Source organism: Prionailurus bengalensis, chromosome E3, assembly GCF_016509475.1.
Source record: "Prionailurus bengalensis isolate Pbe53 chromosome E3, Fcat_Pben_1.1_paternal_pri, whole genome shotgun sequence".
Lineage (NCBI taxonomy): Eukaryota > Metazoa > Chordata > Mammalia > Carnivora > Felidae > Prionailurus > Prionailurus bengalensis.
In genome coordinates, this window is record NC_057357.1 from 31,672,391 (window position 1) to 31,694,135 (window position 21,745).

The 21,745-nt window shown below is 47.7% G+C and overlaps 1 protein-coding gene across 2 annotated transcripts in view; it reads right to left on the reverse strand.

Moving 5' to 3' along the window:
* The window catches only part of SNX29 (sorting nexin 29), a 500,693-nt gene that overhangs the window by 322,583 nt on the left and 156,365 nt on the right, over positions 1-21,745 (reverse strand). The gene's annotated exons all lie outside the window — the stretch shown is intronic.

Sequence of the window (21,745 nt, forward strand, 5' to 3'; positions counted from 1 at the left end):
ACACAGAAGCAACTAAATACATAAAACCATTAGTAACAAACATCAAGAAACCAACTGATAATAACACAATACTAGCAGAGGAATTCATTGAAATACAACATCAACAAGGAAACAATGGCTACGAATGACACACAGGAACAGATGGATTTAACAGACACATTCCAAACAATCTATCCTAACGTAGCAAAACATACATTCTTTTCAAGTGCATACAGAACATTCTCCAGAAAAGATGAGCTACTGCTCCATAAAACGAACCTCAGCAAATGCAAGATCAAAATCACCACGCCTAATGTCTGACCACAACACTAGGAAACTTGAAGTCAACCGCGAGAGGAAATCTGGAAAGACCACAAATACGTGGAGGTGAAACATGCTACTCAAAAATGAATGGGTCAACTGGGAAATAAAAGAAATAAAAAAGAACATACAAACATGGAGATGAAAACAAGATGGCCCCAAATCTCTGGAATGCAGCAAAAGCAGCCCGAAGGGGGGGGTGGGGGTGGGGGGTGTAGCAATGTATTGCTCAGGAAGTAATACCTCAGACAACTTAACCTTATACCTAAAGAAACTAGAAGAGGAACAAAATCTAAGACCAGCAGAAGGAAGTAAGTAATAAAGATGAAAGCACAAAGAAATGATATAAAAACTAAAACAATAAAATAAAATAATGGAACAGATCAATGAAACCAGGAGCCGGTTCTTTGAAAAAAAAAAAAAATCAGTAAAATGGCTAAACCTCTATCCAGACTTATTGAGGGGAAAAAAAAAGAAAAGATTCAAAATCATCAATGAGAAAAAAGAAATAACAATCAACACTACAGAAATACAATCATAAGAGATTATGAAAAACTACATACCACCCAATTGGACAACCGAGAAGAAGTTGATCAATTCCTATAAACAAACAGAAGTGAAACAGGAGGAAATACTGATAACCAGCAAAGAAATTGAGTCATAACTAAGTAAATAAATAAAACCTCCCAACAAACAAAAGTCCAGGACCAGATGGCTTCACAGGCAAATATTCTATCAAACATTTAAAGGATACCTATCTATATCCTTCTTTAAACTATTCCAAAAAATAAAAAAGGAAGGAAAATTTCTACATTCTACAAGGTCAGCATTACTCTGACACCAAAACCAGATAAAGACACCACTAAAACACACACACACACACACACACACACACACAAGCCAATATCCCTGATGAACATAGAGGCAAAAATTCTCAATAAAATACTAGTGAAATGAATTCAACAATACATTTAAAAAGATCATTCACCACAATTAAGTGCGATTTATTCTTGCGTTGCAAGGGTGGTTCAATATTCACAAATCAATGTGATACATCACATCAGTAGGAAAGAGGGTAAGAACCAGATGATCATTTCATTGATGGAGAAAAAGCATTTGACACAATACGATATCCATTCATGATAAAAACCCTCAACAAAATATGTTTAGAGGGAACATAATAAAGGCCACATATGAAATAAAGGCCTCGACATAATAAAGGCATACACGAAAAACCCATAGCAAACATCATCCCAAGGGAAAAACAGCTCTTCCTCTAAGGTCAGAACAAGACCGGGATGTCCACTCTCACCAACATATTCAACATAGCAGCCCACGTCCTAGTCACAGCAATCAGACAACAGAAAGAAATAAAAGGAATCCCAATCAGTGAGGAAGAAATCAAACTTTCACAATGTGCAGAGAACGTGATACTCTTTATGGAAAACCATAAGGATTCCACTAGAAGACTGCTAGAACCAAGACACAAACTCCATAAAGTCACGGGATACAAAATCAATGTACCAAAATCTGTTGTGTTTCTATGTGCCAAAAACGAAGCAGCAGCAAGAGAAATTTTTTTAAAAATCTCATTTACAACTGCACCCAAAATTAGATACCTAGGAATAAACCTAACCAAAGAGGTCAAATACCTTTAACTCTGAAAACTATAAACCACTGATGAAAGAAATTCAAGACACAAAGAAATGTGAAGATATCCCATGCTCATGGATTGGAAGAATATATACTGTTAGCATGTTCACACTCACCAAAGCAACCTACACACTTAATGCAATTGCCATCAAAATACCAACAGCGTTTTCATAGAACTAGAACAAACAATCCTAAAATTTGTATGGAACCACAAAAGACCCCCAATAGCCAAAGCAACTTTGAAAGAAAAAACAACAACAACAACAAAGCTGAGGGCAACACAATTCCACAGTTCAAAACCTACTACAAAGCTGCAGGAATCAAGAGTATGGTACTGGTACAAAAACAGACACACAGATCAATGGAACAGAACAAAAAACTCAGAAATAAACCCACAATAATATGATCAATTAATCTTTGACAAAGCAGGAAAAGATAACCAGAGGAGAAAAAAGATAGTCTTTTCGACAAATGGTGCTGGGAAAACTGAATATCAACATGCGAAACAATGAAATCGGACCATTTTCTTACACCACACACAAAAATAAATTCAAAATAGATGCAAGACTTAGATGTGAGACCTGAAGCCATCAAAAATCCTAGGAGAGAACACAGGCAGTAATTTCTCTGACACTGGCCAGAGCAACCTTTTTCTAGATAGGTTTCCTGAGGCAAGAGAAACCAAAGTGACAATCCACTACTGGATCTACATCAAAATAAAAGGTTGTGCACAGCAAAAGAAATAACAAAACTAAAAGGCAGCCTAGGGGCACCTGAGTGGCTCAGTCGGTTGAGCGTCCGACTTCGGCTCAGGTCATGGTCTCAAAGCTTGTGAGTTCAAGCCCTGCGTCAAGCTCTGTGCTGACAGCTCAGAGCCTGAAGCCTGCTTCGGATTCAGTGTCTCCCTCCTCTCTCCCCCTAACCCACTCGCATTCTGTCTCTGTCTCTCTCAAAAATAAGTAAACATTAAAAAAAATTTTTTTTAATAAATAAAATAAAGGCAGCCTTACGAGAAGATGTTTGCAAATAACATACCTCATAAAGGCGTGGTATCCAAAATACATCAAGGGCTTACAAAACTCAACACCCAAAACCCAAATCATCTAAAAAAATGGGCAGAAGACATGAACAGACATTTCTCTAAAGAAGACAGGCAGATGGCAAACAGACATATGAAAAGCTAACCAACATCGCTTATCATCAGGGAAATGCAAATCCAAACTACAATGAGGGACACCTGGGTGGCTCAGTCAGTTAAGCTTCCAACTCTGGACTGTGGTTCAGGTCATGATCTCATGGTTTGTGGGATCCAAGAGCAGCATCAGGTGCCGGGCCCTGCTGGAGATTCTCTCTCTCCCTCTCTCTGCCCTTCCCCCATTCGTGCTCCCTCTCTCTCTCTCTCTCACCCTCAAAATAAACAAAATTTCAAAAAAAAGGAAAATATTTTTAAAAACTGCAGTGAGTTAACACCTCACACCCGTCAAAATGGCTAAGCTCAACAACACAAGAAACAACAAGGGTTGGTGAGACAGTGGAGGAAAAGGAACCCTCATGCACTACTGGTGGGAATTCAAACTGGACCAGTCACTGTGGAAAACAGTATGGAGGTTTCTCAAAGAAGTCAAAAACCGAACTACCTTAAGATCCAGCGACTGCACTATTGGATATTTATGCAGAGAATACAAAAACGCTAATTCAAAGAGACCCCTGATGTTTATAGCAGCATTACTTTTAATAGCCAAGATATGGAAGCAGCCCAAGTGTCCCGTGACTGATGAATGGATAAAGAAGATGTGGCGTATGAATACAATGGATTATCATCCAGCCATGAAAAACGATGAAATCTTGACATTTGCAATGACATGGATGAAGCTAGAGAGTATAATGCAAAATGAAATGAGACAAATGTATGATTTCACTCATATGTTGAATTTAAGGAGCAAACAAGCAAATGGAAAAAAAATGAGAGAGACAGACAGATAGAAAAACAAAGCAGGAAACATCCTAAATTATACAGAATTACCCAATGGGTTACCAGAGGGGAGGTGGGGGAAGGGGGGGAGGTGGGTGAAGTAGGTGACAGGGATTAAGAAATGCACTTGTCATGATGAGCACAGGGTGATATGTGCAACTATTGGATTATTACACCATACACCTCAAACTAGTATTACACTGTATGTTAAATGGAATTAAACCAAAAATTTACGGTAAAAAAAAAACAACACAAAAATAAACATAATGATATCTTTAAAACAAATCCCTAAACATACAGACAGCAGGAGCCGAGGTTCTCACTTCAAAGAAGGGAGTCACAACATACACTGAGAAGACCGGAAGTTGACAGTGTGGTGTTGGATTGGAATTCTGGGTGGGTGTCAGTGTAAACTCATGAGGTCATTTCAAAAGGACACAGAAGCCAACTCATCAGCACTGCCACCAGACCAATCCAGGACGATCTGACCACCAAAATGTTGAGAGTAATGGATGATGAGCCACTGAACGAAAGAGACATCCACGAACCCAAAAATGAATAAGTGGAAAGTTTAATGCCTCATCAGATATTTACATTGGCTCCAACTACCTTCCCACAAAATAGTGCGCAACTATAAAGGGGGAAATTGTTCACAGTGGGGAAGGAGGGCAGCCGCCATCAGATCCAGGGATCAAAGTCAACATGATCTCTCATGGAACAAATTGAAGGCGTGTGCCACCCACGAGGATGCTCTCACAAGAGCATGCATCACCACCATGATGTTAATAACAAAGATGCATAAACTGAAGCTAATCGTGGAAACAACCAACCAACCGAGGAACATTCTGCAAAATCAACTGGCCAATAACCTTCAAAAATGTCAAGGTCATGAAAGTCAACGGAAATGACTATTCAAAAAACAACTGTTCCACACCTAAGAAATTACATGTTAACAACTCATTCTGGACTCAATCGTTTTGCAAGAAAGGCCATTACTGGAACCACCAGTAAAGACTGAAAATGAAAAAGGGACTGGATGGAAAAATCTAATGTTGATCTTCTGATTTTGATGAATTGTATGCATTATGCAGGAGAATGTTTTGTTCATGGCCAACACCAGTACAGTGAGGAGTTAAAAAATAATTCCAGGCCCCGCTGCACAGCTCAACATTTGCACTCTGGAGCAGATCTGAAATCTGCATTTTAACCAGCCCCCAGGTCACTTCCGGGCCACACGTGAACCCAAGAACCACGCACGGCCCTGTGCTCTCCCAGCACACCCCATCGGAACCAGAGTCCAGAGAGGCACAATATACCTCTCGTGACGTGGTTCAGGAAGCAGTGGTCCCTTACCATGCACAAGAAATCTGACTACTTCTTGCTTTCCAGCCATGTTCTCTAAAAAGACAGTGCAAAGGCAGCCAGGGGGGCCGAATTCTGGGCAGTCTGCATTTCTCCTTGAGCTGTATGGTGTCTCATCTGCCAGCTGGAGGGGGGCGGGGAAGAGGGTCGTAAAAAGCTTGTTTGATTTTTAGTGCTTGCTCCCTATTCCCACCATTTCACTATTTCTTTTATAAACCCCATCTCATTAGCCACCTGGTAAATTCCACTCAGAATGGCACGATGGCCCCACATTTCATATCCAGAGCCAGGGAAACAGCCCAAACAACGCCAGCAACTCACGAAGGTAATTAATTGCAGATGATACACACCCAAAATATCCAGAGCACAACAGGAAAATCATAGGGTTCCAAACTTAATAGCTGCATCATACTTGACTGTCATTTATACTCAAAACTCTTTCAAGTTACTTCTTAGGGCACTGACTTTTCAAGTGAGCAGTAAGCTGCCTTCCCCAGTCCTTGGTGTCATCCCAGTGTTTGCTCTGAGGCCCAACAGGCGTAACACAAACACTGTCTTTGCCTCTGTGTGACCTTCGGTAAGTCACTTGACCTCTCTGGGCCCTGGTTTTATCACTGTAAAATGGGAGACTAGTACCTACTTTAGAAATTGACAGGGACGATTAAAATAAGTATGTGTGCACACAAACACACGGGCACAAATGCAAATATGTATCAAGTGACTGGAAAATATTAAGTACTAAGTAAATGCTAGCTATTCTCTTCTGCTATCATTATTCATAAACTGTAAACGGAAGTTCCGCCATCATGGTCTTCTAACCTACAAAGGTCTGTTTTCTCCATGCAACTGAAAGGCGAGGGCTGACGCACAGCAATGCCCAAGTCCTCCCTCAAGTATTTCCAGGTCAGGCATCAACAGGCAGTGCTCTTCCGGAGCTCTCTGGACGAACACCAACTCAACCTCCCCTCCTCGCCTGACTTCCCTAGGCTGCTGTAGGCCGCCCCCTCTCCCCAGCTTGGGATGGAGCCTCTCCCACACTGACTGGGAGCTTGAAGGAGCCTCTCCCTCAACCAGGCCTCCTTGGGAGCCAGTTTAGGACACCTGAAGGTCCTCCATGTGCAATCTACCTTTGGGAACAGTGAACACGAGCAGTTTCACTGCAGGGGGATGACAAATATAGCCAAAAAACCAACCTCTCAAAAGAGGCAAGAAGGAGCAGAAGAAGCAGTAATGCAATGGCCAATTATTCCCTCAAGAAGGATGTTCCCGAGAAGAACACAGGACTTGTGTACAAGAGCAGAATAGAGAGAGAGCTTAACTGCAAGGCTATTCTAGAGGTTTATTCTAGAGGTTTCAGAGTCGCAGACCCACGGGGGCCAGGCAACTAACACGCAGGAGTGAAGCAGGCAGGAGAAATGCACGTTGGGCATCGTGTGTGGGTAAGGGTCACAGGAGAGAGCACATGCCCGTCTCAGGGGCCATCCGTGACCCAAGAGCAGGCATGTGGGACTGTGACCCCAGGGATGCCAGATCTTCAACAGCAGCTGGCAATCTGGATTTCTCTGTCAGGCTTTAAGGTCTTAAAACACTTTAATTCACAACTTTTTTAAAAAAGCAACTCACTTGCCCAGCAAGACCCACCTGTAAGCCCAATTCTGGCTGGGGCCCCAGGGCTCCTATGGCTTTTCACTCTCATGACCAGAAGTCTACTTGCTAGTTAGTGTCCCTTTATTAGACCAAGACCAAGCGGATTTAAAACCCTTCAGGGCCTGTCAAAAATGCATTACCTGAATCTAATCATGAGGAAACAGCTGACAAACCCAGATTGAGGGATGGTCTACAAAGCAAATGGCCAGAAAGGAATAGAGACAGAAGGTCATGAAAAACACAGACGCTGTGGAAGGGCTCCAGATTACAGGGGATTTAACAGATGCAACAATTCAACGCAATGCCTGATTCTGGATCAAAGAAGATGGCCATAAAAGGCTTCAGTAGCCGCAGTGGTAAAATAGCTTTACACTCTATCACATCACTATCTCCTGGATCTTATCATCACACAATAGGTCTCTACACAGGTGCCCTTGTTCTTAGGAAACATAAGCACTTAAAGGTTAAAGGTCATGATGTTTGCGACTCTTAAATGACCAGCAAAAAGGTTCTTATGGGCAGATATAGAGTCATGAACCTCAAAGATGGTAAAATACTAATGACCAGTTAATCTGGCCGAAAGGGAGTCCTTATTATTCTTGCAATTCTTTAGCAATTTTTAAATCATTTCAAAATAAAGAGAAAAAAAATTTTAAAGGTTCTCAACCAACAATAGGGGTTTATAAAAACAACCCATAGAGTAAGGTTTGAAGGATTAAATAGCTTACAACTGGCACTGAAAAGTTTGCTTCGTCAAGTAAATACAGCACATCGAAGGATCTGAGAGTAACAAGGCCCAGGTAGTGCGTTACATGGATAAATGCCACGCAGTTCAGGGGGTGCCGTTCACAAAATGTGCCCACCTCCTTGGTGCCAAGAACCTGGTCAACACTTCCAGGGGCACCAGGGAGCAAGGGGACACACTCATCATTACTGTGCCGCCTGCGTACGAGGAAAGGCAGGAAAGGCCTGGAATGGTCCCCCTCCTTCCGGGTGGTGTGGCGTGTGGGAATGTGATGGACTGTGGAGGAGCCTTGGGAGACAGACGCACCCGGCACGTGAATGCCAAAATGAACACTCGATTTGGCTCTTGAGTAGGTCACAATACCCTCACCCAATCCCAACCTCTTGAGACCACGAGCAGGAAATGTAGACTATGAAAAACGCAAAATTTAAAAAGTAGCCACAAAAAAACAACAATGGAGGCCAAGTAGCAGGAGAGAGAAAGACAAAGGTGACTGTAGAGGGCTGTGTGGCATGGAGACGTGCTCTGTTGAGCCTCAGGGGGTGCGGATGGCGTGTGTGTGTGTGTGTGTGTGTGTGTGTGTGTGTGTGTGAGAGAGAGAGAGAGAGACAGAGAGAGAGACAGAGAGACAGAGAGAGAGAGAGAGAGAGAGTGAGAGAGACAGAGAGAGAGATGCAGTTTTATTAGATACAAATCATTACAGATCGAGATCTCTCCCTTTTCAGCTTATGCTGAAAAAAGCCCAGTGTCTGACCACATGGGGCGGCGGGCCTGGTGGCCACTCATGGGTGGTGCTGGGGCGGGTGGCAGCTCCTTCAGACAGGGCAAGTGCTTTCCAGCTTCCCCAAGGCTCCCCCCGGTCCCTCTTCTCTCCTGGGGCCTTCTTCATTCACTTCCGCTACCCACTTGGCCCCTCTAGGAATTCCAGTTTGAGACCCCGCCCCCCAGCCACCCAAGCCCATCAGCCCATAAACACGGCCACTCCGACCAATTTCAAAGACGGCTGTGGGATGAAAATCTCAGCGTCAAAGCAGAGACAGAATATAAAAATCAGGTTCCCCCAGGGTTGTAAATCCACGTTCACACACACGGCCCTCCATACACAATGGCTTAGGGTTCAGTGGCCACAGCACAACTTGCTCAAAAAGGCACATTCGCGGGGATGCACAATCAGTCCCAGAGGATTTCACCAACTATAATGCATTCCTGAGGAAACACTTTTTTTTCCCCTGAACAGCTAATGACTACAAGTTGACAAAGCAGAAGAGAAAAAAACAAAGCCCAAAACCAGGCTCCTTCAAGCTGCCCACCACTGTGGCTCGTCTGGACGTGATGCCAACAGTTTCCTGCTGTGTTCGATTCCGCCCCACACCTTGGGGATGAATTACTGAAGAACGACAGAAGACGCTCCTAAACGTAAGGAGTGTTCATTCTCTGGCCTCCAGGCTCCCTGAGAATTCACAAGGGCCAGAACCCTGTGCCTAGAAAGCTCTTATGATGGCTTTAAAAGGCCAGTGCCCAAATGCGAATGAAATCCTATGCGTTCCAGGAAGCTGACCGTACACAGGGGTCTGCAAGTCTAGCAGGGACTAGATGGCCTTTGTGACCAAGGGGACTCAAATTCAGGAGCACAGCTACCAGCGGGAAGCTCTCGGAAGCCCGAATCTTCATAGCTTTTATTTGTAACGCGGCTGTTTCCAGGCAGAAGCTCCTGAGAAGCAGGACCCTGACCCTGTGCGACACGCAGCGAGGGCACAGCACAGAATCCAGGCTCAAAGACGGTCTGATGACAGGCCAGCCAAAGCTAAGGAACGCAGCCATTTCATGGGGGAAAATAACTTAAAAAAACCATTTTAGGAACAATGAGGGAATTAGGACTATGGACTGTATGTTAAATATTGTGGAACTCTCAATCTTCTCAGGCATCATACTACGGTGGTAATAGAAGAGACTCTTTTTATTCTTGGGAAATAAATGTGGAAGGACTTACGGGTAAAGAATCACAAGGTCTGAAATCATTTTTCCAAATGCTGAGGGGAAAAAAATGTGTACACACACAATTTATTCATTTATTAAGAGTGGAAATAAAGACCAATGTGCCAAGTGGGAGCCACGGGTGAATCTAGGAAAAGGGCATGCCTACCCAAATCCATGGTACTAGCCTTACACCTCTTGGGAAGGCCTGAAATTTTTCACAATAAAAAGTCATGCAATTCTCTTTTAATAAGGAGGGTTTAATGAACAAAGCGATCCATAACCAAGGCTGACTCAAAATGACTTTTCTATGCCCCCCTCAGGGTGGAGGTGACTGGCCAGGGGCTCCTGCCACCTCGGTCCCGCTGGCAGCCCCTTGGGCTGAAGGCATCGCTATCCCCGCCTCCAGGAACCATCCACGGCACCCTGCGCGGGAAGCACTGACAGGCGGTGCTTGGGAGTCTAGAGAGGCATCGCTTGTGTGAAGGAAAAGGAGCTCTGATCCACAGCAACCCATGAGGCTCTGACCAGCTGACCATTCAGCTCCAATTTCATGTTCACTGGCAACTTCCTTCTTTTGTGCTTGCTCTGGTGGAATCACTGTTAAGGGGGGATTTATTCGTGTTATTTTTTTTAATATTCACTTATTTGGGGAGAGCACAAGCGGGGGAGGGAGAGAGGGGGGAACGAGGATGGGAAGCAGGTCGTGCGCTCACAGGCTGACCGCAGCAAGCCCAACGCGGGACTCAAACTCACAAACCAGGAGATCGTGTCCTGAGCTGAAGTCGGACACTCAAGCGACTGAGCCACCTAGGTACCCCTATTAGTGTTACTTTAAAGGTCTGCTCAGCAAGGGATTCTAGGAAAACAGCAGTGACAGCAGCCTAATTTGTTAATCTCTCTAAATATATCGATAGCTAAATGGCAAAACCGAAGCCTATCGATGAGGTGAAGCTGGGTGACGAGGCACCCCACAAACCCTCAAATATAAGCAGGAGAGGACAAACCAACTGCCACCATGGCGTGAGCTTGTGTGCGTGCAGGCGAGTGCAGAGGGAAGCAACGTGGGCATCTGAGAACATACCCTGCAAAATGAACCCCTCGGTCACCAGCGGATGCCCCCTGGAAAGGACAACCTGCTGAGCCGACAACAGAAGCGCTGGGGCAGGTTTCCTTTCTCCCCACAGCAGGGGGAGGGGAGCAAGGGACCTACCGTGACCCTGAGGGGCTCATGCAGGCTGGCCTCCGCTAATCCTGCACACTGGCCCAGAGGATGCCCTTCCCGGGGAGGGCCCTGTGGCAAGGGCACCATCCACTGGTGAGAATCATAATGGAGGGGAGAGACACCAGAGGCGACCTAGGTACAAGCAGGGGAGCACAACACGAGCAGAAAGCTTCGGGAAAAAGTGTGCCACACGCCTGAGCGCACCGTCGGAACAGAAGAGGGAGCTCTACCAAGCTGGAAAATGCAGCCCTCAACCTCCCCTCCTTCCAGAAGTTTACTTTCCTGCGTCTACATAAAGAGCAACAGAGAAGGATCCAGATAAAATCCCAAGTTGTAAGAAGTTAAGTGGAACATACCCACAGGTAATGAAAGCATGCCAAAAATACCCATGTAACTGTGACCTTCTATTTCCGAAGAAGCTCAAAGACACGCGGAGATGCTACACCACAGCAAAGAACAACAGGAACTAAATTACAAAGACTCAGTCATGAGGTGACAAAACTGAGGCAATTAAAACATTTCAGAAATGAAGACCATCCCAGAAGGAACACCTAGAAGGTCAAATAAATAAATAGACAAAAGCTTTAGAAAAATAGTAAGAAAGTGGGGCACCTAGGTGGCTCAGTCGGTTAAGCATCCAAATCCCGATTTCGGCTCAGGTCATGGTCTCACGGTTCGTGGGGTCACGCCCGTCGTTGGGCTCTGCGCTGACAGCACAGAGCCTGCTTGGGATTCTCTCTCCCTCTCCCTTTCTCAACATGAACCTTTAAAAAACTGAAAAAGAGGGGTGCCTGGGTGGCGCAGTCGGTTAAGCGTCCGACTTCAGCCAGGTCACGATCTCGCGGTCCGTGAGTTCGAGCCCCGCGTCGGGCTCTGGGCTGATGGCTCAGAGCCTGGAGCCTGTTTCCGATTCTGTGTCTCCCTCTCTCTCTGCCCCTCCCCCGTTCATGCTCTGTCTCTCTCTGTCCCAAAAATAAATAAACGTTGAAAAAAAATTAAAAAACTGAAAAAGAAATAAAGGGAAATAAAAAAAGATTTGAGAGAAACTGACAAATACGAACAACAAAGAAGATCCAGCAGAGAGAAAACAGAAGCCCCTGGAGGGCAAATAAACTTTGTTGCAAGAAATTTGCAATTACCTATTGCAGGAGCATACCACATACCTGGGAACACAAGTCCTCAGTGACGAACACCAAGATTCAGTCAAGGAAAATTATCAAACATCAGAAAAAGTGAAGAACACCCTGGGGCAAGGGACTTCTCAGAGCAAGAAAATTAGATTATGGTCCAGCTTTCAATGCAATATTTCCAAAAGACATAGTAACGTATTTAAGATAATCGAGAAACTGAGGGCTTTCGAGAAATCGAGATCTAAGAGCTTTCAGATCCACCAAATTTACTTTCAAATATAAAGAGCACAAACCAGTAACAGCACGCAACAACTCTGAGCCCGCTGTTCCCATAAGCGCCACCCCACCCGCCTGGCACCCCACAAAATCTCAGCGCCTAAGCTTGTGAGAGCCCAAAGGACTGGCGAGATAACCAAAGAGCTGGGGAAAAACCTTATGACTTTACGTAAGCTTACGGAACGAAGACTAAACAAGGATTAAGGAGAAACAAGAGGTTACTGGCCACGTGCTCAGAGAATACAGATGCAGCAGGATTGCTCTTCAAGAACGGGGAAAGCATCTGTAAAAATGTTTCTGTGCTAAACCATTATACTGTAGCAGTAGCAGGGGTGTTACTCTGAGACTTTACGAATTATCTACACATAGGAATATACACAGGAGTATCTCTTCTTAAGATAAAATACCTCATTATTCTTACTGTTATTTCCGATTCAAAGGCAGTCTTACGGAGTTTATTTCTTTGACGTTGCCGCTTCTATATCCCGTGCTCCTCATACAGAGTATGGCAACGACACATAGCATGCTGGCTCTAGGGTATCCTGGGGTAACTCGTGGGCTTTGTACCACAACATACACACAACGGTCCCAGAATGCCACTATTAGCAGAGCAGACACTCGAGGAGAAGTCCACGTGACCATTTGGCCAAATCAATGCTTCCAAATCACACCCGCTCACGTGACTGTGCAGGGACGACACAACACCACTCAAGCTCGTCGGAACTTTTTGAATTCTGAGGACTTGGATAGGATTTCCGGACCCACAAAGACAAGTGACCGTGGCCACAGAGCAGAGGGTGAAAAGGAGAGGAGACTGCGGTATACAATCCAAAGTTCTGTTTTGACTCATCTTTGGTCAGTCTGATTACGTGCCCTTCCCCTCTACAAAATAAAGACAAAAAGACCTATTCGACAAGCTTCCTGATTGTTTAGGGTTCCATGTTGTTTCCATGACCACAAGGCCTTTTCCTGGGGGGGGGGGGGGGGTCGCCCTTTGTGGTTCCAGCTGACCTGAAAGATGATGAGAGCAGAGCCAAGACGATTTGTGGAACCCTGGGATCTGGTTGATGTCCTGATGGAGCTCCACGTGCCACAGCATCACAGACAAGGAAGGGCTGTATCCTACGTCACTCTCACATGAGTGTGACTCAGCCTCCCGTCACCCCCAACTGTAGTAAGAGCTCAGTGCAGCCCCTTTCACCACCATAAGCAGCCACAGATCACGGCAAATGCAAGACAACGTGGTAAGAGACCAGAGCGGCCAGCCCTCCACTGCAGCCATTCGCCGTAACCCAATGTTCATGCTGGGCGGTCCCCTCACATGTCCTCCTTGGAGCTCACAGAAGCATGGAACCTCCACCCCGGTATTTCCTGCCCTCGGTCCCCTTCCCCACGTCCAATGAATATTGATCAGATGAAAACTACAGTGACAGCCTACTTTAGCAACTTCTGGAACGGCAGAGACGATGAAATGTAAGGTAAAGTAGACTGAGTTATTGCTAGGTAGCTCTGTTCAATAGCTAGAGAGCAGTTCCATGACAGAGGGAAGGCCAAACACAACCAAATCCTGGCCTGTGTCGTCCCGAGTTCACAAGAACGTGAGCCCCACGAAGGCAGACCGTCTCCTCCGACTGGGACAATGCTCGATCCCCAGGGTTGAACTAGCATTGGCCTTGCACAGAGCAGGGATACAGCAAACAATGACTGACCCGACAAAGGCTACACATGAAGCGCTGAAGAATTCACTCCTTCGTACTTAAACATCGAGAAAATAACTGAATGTTGCCGATGTACTCAAAACCACAAAACCACATTCTTGAGGTAAATGAATTCTGGGATGTGTGAAATGTGTATCAATAAAACTTAATAGAAATAAGTGGGCATCCACTTTATACCAGGCACCAAGGATGTGCAAGAATCTAAGCCAACAAGGTCCACCTCTAGAGAAGACTGATCAGTCTTTTATTAAGACCTTCTATACAGGGGCATTTGGGTGGCTCCGTCGGTTAAGCGTCAGACTCCCAATTTGGGCTTAGGTCATCATCTTGAGGTTCGAGGAACTGAGCCCCACATCGGGCTCTCTCTGCACTGACAGCATGGAGCCTGCCTGGGATTCTCTCTCTGCCCCTCCCCTGCTCACACTCTCTCCCTCTCAAAATAAACAAACTTTAAGAAAAGACTGTCTACCTAGTATCATCCCCCAAACAGGGGAGAAAAACCACAAGGACAGCCTCGAGGGATCTCGTCTCACGCAGATTAAAATGGAGTCACAGAACCATCATCTGTACAACACGGAAGAATGCCAGCCCAGCTCCACTCTGGCCCCATTATACAGCTGAGCCAACTGCGGCCATGAGTAGGAAAGCAGCCAGCCGGCGGTCCCACCCAACAGGAGCCTGAAAATCCATGCAGCCTAACCCCAGAGCTAGCTTATCTTCTCACTATACTACTCCACTTTGGCCATAAATCCGAGGGAGAGGTTTGCCTCCATCACTGACAAATGTGAGTCACTGAAAACCAAGATCCCACAGGGACAGGGAACACCAGCACACAGGTCATCAGGAAGCAAGGCTCAGACCAAGTCAAACCCCTTCACGATTCACACTACAACACCACACAATCACAGAACACGCCGTTTCTGGGACATACACCATCCCCCCCATTCTACAGGAAAAGAAACTGAGGCACGAGATGTCCCAAGCACTCACAACTAGTAAGCCGTGAATCCAGGATTTGAACCTGCACCTGTCAAAAGGTGGGACAAGAGCCATCAGCTGGCAAGGTCTTAGCCTGCCTAGGGGCGGCCATAACCAAGTAGCACAAACGGGGGGGCTGAGACAAGAGCAATTTATTTCCCAGCGTTCTGGAGGCTGGAGGCCCAAGACCAAGGTATAGGAGGTTTGGTTTACTCCCGAGGCCTCTCTCCTCAGCTACCAGAAGGTCGCCTTCTCCCAGTGTCCTCAATACAGTCTATCCCCCATGTGCCTGCATTTTGGCCAGTTCTTCCTCTACTCGTGAGAACCAAAGAACACCCATTGTATCAGATCAGGGCCCCACCTGCATGACCTCTTCTAACCTCAATTACTCCTCCAACACCCTATTTTCTGGGGCGCCTGGGTGGCTCAGTTAAGCATCCGACTTCAGCTCAGGTCATGATCTCCCAGTTTGTGAGTTCGAAGCCCTCATCGGGCTCTGTGCTGACAGCTCACAGCCTGCAGCCCGCTTCGGATTCTGTGCCTCCCTCTCTCTCTGCTCCTTCCTTGTTCTCACGCTCCCTCTCCCTCTCTCTCTTTCTCTCTCAAAAATAAATATTAAAAAAAATTTTTTAAGACTCTATCTCCAAATACAGTCACATCAAGGTTAGGGCTTCAACATATGCATTTTAGGAGGACATAATTCAGTCTGTAACAAATAGTGACCCACTTCTGACGGGGCCAATACCCACGTCAAGTTTATAAGACAGGCGGTGAAGAACATGCCGGCAAGTAACAGATTAGTAACAATTTAGTTAATCCCTGAATGTCAGCACTAAAAATAGAATAATCCCCAAATAATTATTCCCAAACCCAATCTCCCTTTGGAAGTTACCTAAGCGGTACACGAAATATAATTAATGTTTTTTGTTACGCTTCTGCTCAGGAGAGAACACTAAGCTAGGTCCCTCCTAGCTCAGGAACAAAAGAATTAAGATATGCAATAGATTCATATTTTCAACTCCTAGAACCATTTTCTTCCCCTCCAAAATCCCAAGAGCAACACCGCCAAACACACAATCTCCTTCAACATGCTGTTTATTACTCAGAGGGAGAACTTAGCAACTTTCAAGCAAGCCACCCAGCACAGATTCCATTTTCATCTCATTCTGAACCTCCTAATCATTTTATTATTCGTATTTCTCAAGAACCAACAGTGTTATCTCATGGAAAATACACCTATTCCTTCGGCTTTTAAATGAGCCTCAAGGATTCTTTTGTGCCGGTTCCAGGTCTGCCCTGACGGTAGGCGAATGCCACACGAGGCGTTGTGCTGTCACCGCTCAATCCTCTCCCCGCCCAGCCCGGGTCACCTGGCACTAACTGGCCACGGAGGTGGAGTCGGCAGGAATCCAAGGAGAAATCCCTCTGCCTCCCGCCTCCCAGAGCAGACAGTGACAGCAACAAATGCATTCTTTCACCCTTTCCTTGGAGCAGAGGTCAAGGCTGAAAGACTCTAATGACTTCTTCTTGCCCCGATGGGACCTTCTTCTTCTTGCCCTTTGAGCAGAGTGTTCATAAGATGACCGGGAACCACCTGCTCTCCCGAAGGGTTTCACTCCACCCCCCTTCCACAGGGATGTTCCAGCAGCTCAGGAGCACAAAGCCAGCCAGGGCCCCAGCTACCTCCCGGGAGAGGCCGCTGGAGCCTGCTGTGTGGCAGCGATGGGCCACCAGGGAGGTGCTGACCTGGTCTCACCTGGCAGCTCGCGGGAGCCTGCCTGCCCATCCAGATGAAGACTTCAGTCCATCTCATTCACCTCTGCTGAACCATCAGCCAACAGCAGCAGGGCGGCAAAACCCACCTAAGTGTCGAAGGAATTAAAATACATGAGGGGCGCCTGGGTGGCTGAGTCGGTTAAGTGTCCGACTTCACCTCAGGTCATGATCTCACGGTCTGTGAGTTCGAGCCCTGCGTCTGGCTCTGTGCTGACAGCTCAGAGCCTGGAGCTTGCTACGGATTCTGTGTCCCCCTCTCTCTCTGCCCCTTCCCTGCTCATGCTCTGTCTCTCTCTGTCTCAAAAATAAATAAAAACATTTAAAAAATAAAATACATGAAGCTCTCAAGAGAGGAAACATCTCGCCAGCATCTCACAAGTTGGGAGATGAAGCCCTTCCCTTCTCCCAAAGGCTCCCACTGGCTCCCAAAGCAGGTGTTGGCCCCTGGTGGCAGACAAGCTTCTCCTGATTTGCATGTAGAGGAAGCTGCATGTCACAGTGGGACGCAGCTAGAATCTCAAGTCTCAAGACCTACATGCAAGTGGCTAACTCAGCACCTGGCCACTCACCAGCTATGGGGGGCATAGGGGGGTGGGGGGACAAAACGAGGCCCTCGGGCCAAATGCAGCCACAACTATCGTAAATTAAGTGTTGTAACAGTATCTTGCAAATAAACTTTTACTGACCCAGAGCCACAACCACTGGTTGATGTGTCACCTGTGGCGACTTTTACAGGACAATGGCAGAGCTGAGTAGCTGCGACAGAGATCGTGCGGCCTACAGATCCAGAAGTATTTACTATCTGGTCCTTTACAGACGAAGTTTGCCAACTCATGAGCCACGCAAACACCTCACATAAGCTGCTTTCAATCTTCCAATCTTCATGTCTATTTCCCTTAAAATGAGAATTGCACGGCCATCTGTCCCTCCTATCTAAAACTCACAGTCATTCGTTGTAACATTATACTCTCAATGACAATTCTTTGAGAGTTCTGAGCACATTGCCCAGATTTTATTTAGTCCATACGACAACGCTATGAGGAAAGTCATGTTATGAATCCATTTCACAGACGAGGACACGGAGGCTCAGAGAAGAAAGGTGACCAAGGCAACACCTCTAAGTTCACACCCCTAAGGTGACAGTGGAGCTGAGGTTCGGCCCAAGCTCCTAACCCACTTCTATTTCAGGCCCTGGGGACACAGGTGGAGGTGCTGACCACTGGAGCAGGCCAAGGACAGATCTCAGCCCCACCCAGGCACCTTGACACCCCCTGGCCTGTCCCCATGCTCTCCCTCCAGCCTGGCCCCCTCTCCTTCCTGCCATTCCCTTCCCCCTTCAGTGGCTAAGAACAGTTAGCCATCTTTTATTTTAAGACACATACGTAACCTACTTCTCCTCAGCGGGTAAGCAAAGCCAAACCATCTGAGAGCCACCTGGGGGACGATTTGCATTTCCTTCTCGCGCAACACTTCACATTGTTAAGTAGATAAAAATAAGTACGATTTTACCACACACATACACACACAACTTGTCCGAGAGCGTAATACTCCCCGAACAAAGTTTCAAAACTTTTGGTGTCATTTAGGGAAAACAGAAACAAAAACTATGCGTGCCCCAGACCACCACCAGCAGGCAGTGGGAGTGGGAATGTCCTCTAGGAACTTCACAGTTAAGCAAGTCTGGGTTCCCATCCAGTCCTCACAAAGCACCATGAGGCAGGTAGGCTGGGTATTCATTGGAAACTGAGGCAGAGAGAGAGAACAAGAGACTTTCCCGAAGGTACACAGCCTGTAAGGAACGGGGCTGAGAACTGAAACAAAGTCCTAGACCAGATTTGACAACCTGCAGGCCCCAAGCCATGAGTCGTGGATTCAGGAGACATGAGAGGCAGATGTCAAAATTGAGCACCTGTAACAACTATCCTACAAACCTGAATTGGACCTAAATGCAGTATTGAGCCTAAAAGTAAGGCTTCCTACCCTTCGACCGGGTGAAGTCCCTCTATTCTTCAGAGACCTGAAATCCAGGATCCTGGGGTATTGGCATTTGCCAAGTTTCTGGTCGAAGAAGCTTTTCTACCTTGGGGGTCATTCTCTTCCTTCTGAAGACTGCCCTTCATGAGACTCCAGTGGGCCTGTCAATCCATAGCCCCATCTTCCCTACCTACCAGGGGTGGGCATCTGACCCTGGCTAGCCCCTCTCTCTGGAATGGACGACCACACCAGGGGAGAGCCTATTGACCCATACAGCCCGAGCCAGAGGCCTTTTGTGCAGGAACAGGGTTACTCACTCTGTGGAAAATCTTCAGGAACCTAAGCCTGGAGCTGCTCAAGGTCACATGTGCCACCTTTTGAGAATCCCCACCTGAGTAAGACATCACTCCAGAAACAAAGTCCAGGGGACAGACTCAGAGGCCAGGAACTTCATTACTGTTCTGGACCCACATCAGAAGCTGACACCACCCTTTCGGGCTTCCCATTACACTGACCAACGTTCCTTGGTTTTTTGTTGCTGCTTTTTTTTTTTTTTTTTTTTTTGGTTTTGTCGTATGGAAACTGACTCAAGTTCAGATTTTTTATCGGTAAGCCTCACACACAGTGCTTCTTCTATATCTGCCGCTCCTAGAGAGAGCACCCACAGGCTACAGCCCTCAACGACTCTCTCCTCTTTGGCAAAGACAACCGCGTGGACTTCGGAACACGGCTGCAGTCAGAGCTGGGGGGCTCCCGCCTTCCCGCCCTCGGCAGTTGGTTCTCAACAGCACAGGCTCAAAATAAGAGAACCCACCCAAAGCACCTAAAAAACCTATGTTCTGGGAAAGATCTACCAAAAGTATACATCTCCACCTGACTCAGGATGATCACAAGATGGCAATAACCGAGTGTTTTTATCCCCTCCTTTTATTTATTTTTGTTGTTGTTGTTGTTGTTGTTGTTGTTAATAAACCTCAGCCTTCTGGCAAGGCTTTAGTGATACAGAAGCTAACTGCAGAGCCAAGTTCAATGTGGTGCTCTCAGCCTTAACACAAAGATGACGTGGGCAGTTTTCTGAAACTGCCAATTAATGGCAGCAGTTATACGAGCCTGTAGCAAACCCAGAGACTAGCAGAGAACCTTGGTGTTCTCCTGTGGGGTCTGTCCGGAGCTAGAGAAGGAATCAGACCACCAGCAGGCACCCTGGCCCCAGTGAAAGGTCCTCCTAGCCCTTCTCCAAACCACCCAAGTGATCTCAGATACGAAAATCCCCGAGACCCGAAAAGCACCTAAAAGCCATGATTTTTCTCCTGAGCTCCAGAGCCATCAATAAATCCTACCACTGGCATTGAAGGTCTCCTGGATGTCTATCAAGTCCCTGGCTGGCATCACCAACACACATATGCACACACATGACCCACAGGCACATGCATGCACGCGCGTGCATACGCGCGCGCGCACACACACACACACACACACACACACACAGGCACACACACCTCCAGAGCCCATCATCCTCCACTGCTCCCTGGTCATAACCCACCCATCTCATGGAGCCTGCCTCCCAAGCTCCTCCAACAGCACCTTCCACACCCGCCCCAGCACATCCTCAGGGTGGCCCATCTGACCCCCGGGATCACCACCACCCTCTCTGCCTCCACCCTGCTGTCCCGTCAGCCCTGCCCCCACTGAAAAGCACAGCCCTACGGGCCACCTCCCTCATGCTGAACCAGAAGCAGCTGCTGGAACGTGCCGCCGTCTCTCTGGGCTCTGAGCACTCTTCACGGGACCCGCGTGCCGGAGAGGCCTTCCCTGCCGCTCTGCCCAGCAGGAGGGGCATACGCACACCCGCCCGCACACAAGTGCACGTGGGCACGTGAGCACACACCCACACACAAGTGCACACCACGCCCTCTCAGCCCAAGATTCCCAGCGATCAAAGGTCACGTCTTCCCAAGACCCTCCCACCCCTGGGCATGTCGTGGGCCCCCCTCCCCCTGCACGTGCCTGCCTCATGCACATGACACGGGCAGGCACCCTCGGGGCCACACACCCACAACCCTTTCCTTCCCACGACAGCACAGGGGACAGCGTCCCCCCCACTCACAGCTGAAACCGGCTCGCAGGGCCCCGGAGAGAAGAGGCGGAGCCAGGGTTCCCCCGAGCGCCCCACTCCGGGGCTCTCATGTGTCGCGCCCGCCGCTGGCCTTCCCAGGGACCACCTCGCGTGCAGAGCGCCAGAGCTCACCGGGACCCTGCTGCCCTTCATCTGTGGGGCGCCTCCCGCACCCACTCACGGCCAGCTTCCTCCGGTGCAGGGGCGTGGCGCAAGGTGTCCCCCACCCCCCGAACCCCAGAGCTAGTTCTCAACCAGGCCAATTCCAACCCGGGCACAGCAAGCTATGTTCGAAGACATTTGATTGTCACGATTAAGAGGAGGGTGCTACTGGCATCTAGTGGGTAGAGACCAGAGTAGCCGCTCAACGTCCCGCAGGGCAGCAGACAGCCCCCAACACAGAATTTCAACCCGTGACGTCAGCAGAGCGAGGGGGAGACACCTCCCCGTAAACTCAGCTCCCCTCGGGGGAGATCCTTCCTCCCTGTTCCACGACCTCCCCCAGTGCCCGGTGCACAGGTACCTGTACACCGAACGTGAATTCCTCAAGGCCCACCACGCTCCCCCATTCAGACTGTGTCCTGCCCAAAGGCAAAGGACTGTACCAAAGTCCCTCAGGTAGAAGGTGGGAGAAGCCTGACCCGACCCAGGCCCACCAAGCCTGTGCCCCACTGACCAGCCCCACAAGGCATCCCTGGGCTCCTTCCCGGGGAGAAATCCCTCAAGGGTTCCACACACAGTAGGCGCCTTCTGGCATGTTCCATGTCCGTGCGGGGCCGCGAGAGGCCTGTGTACAGACCAGTCAGCCTTGTGCTCTGAGTCCACCATAGGAGCCTGTCAGGCTCTGTCTGCAATGGGGGTCCCGTCGCCATTATCGACACGATGAGAGCCTCCTAGAA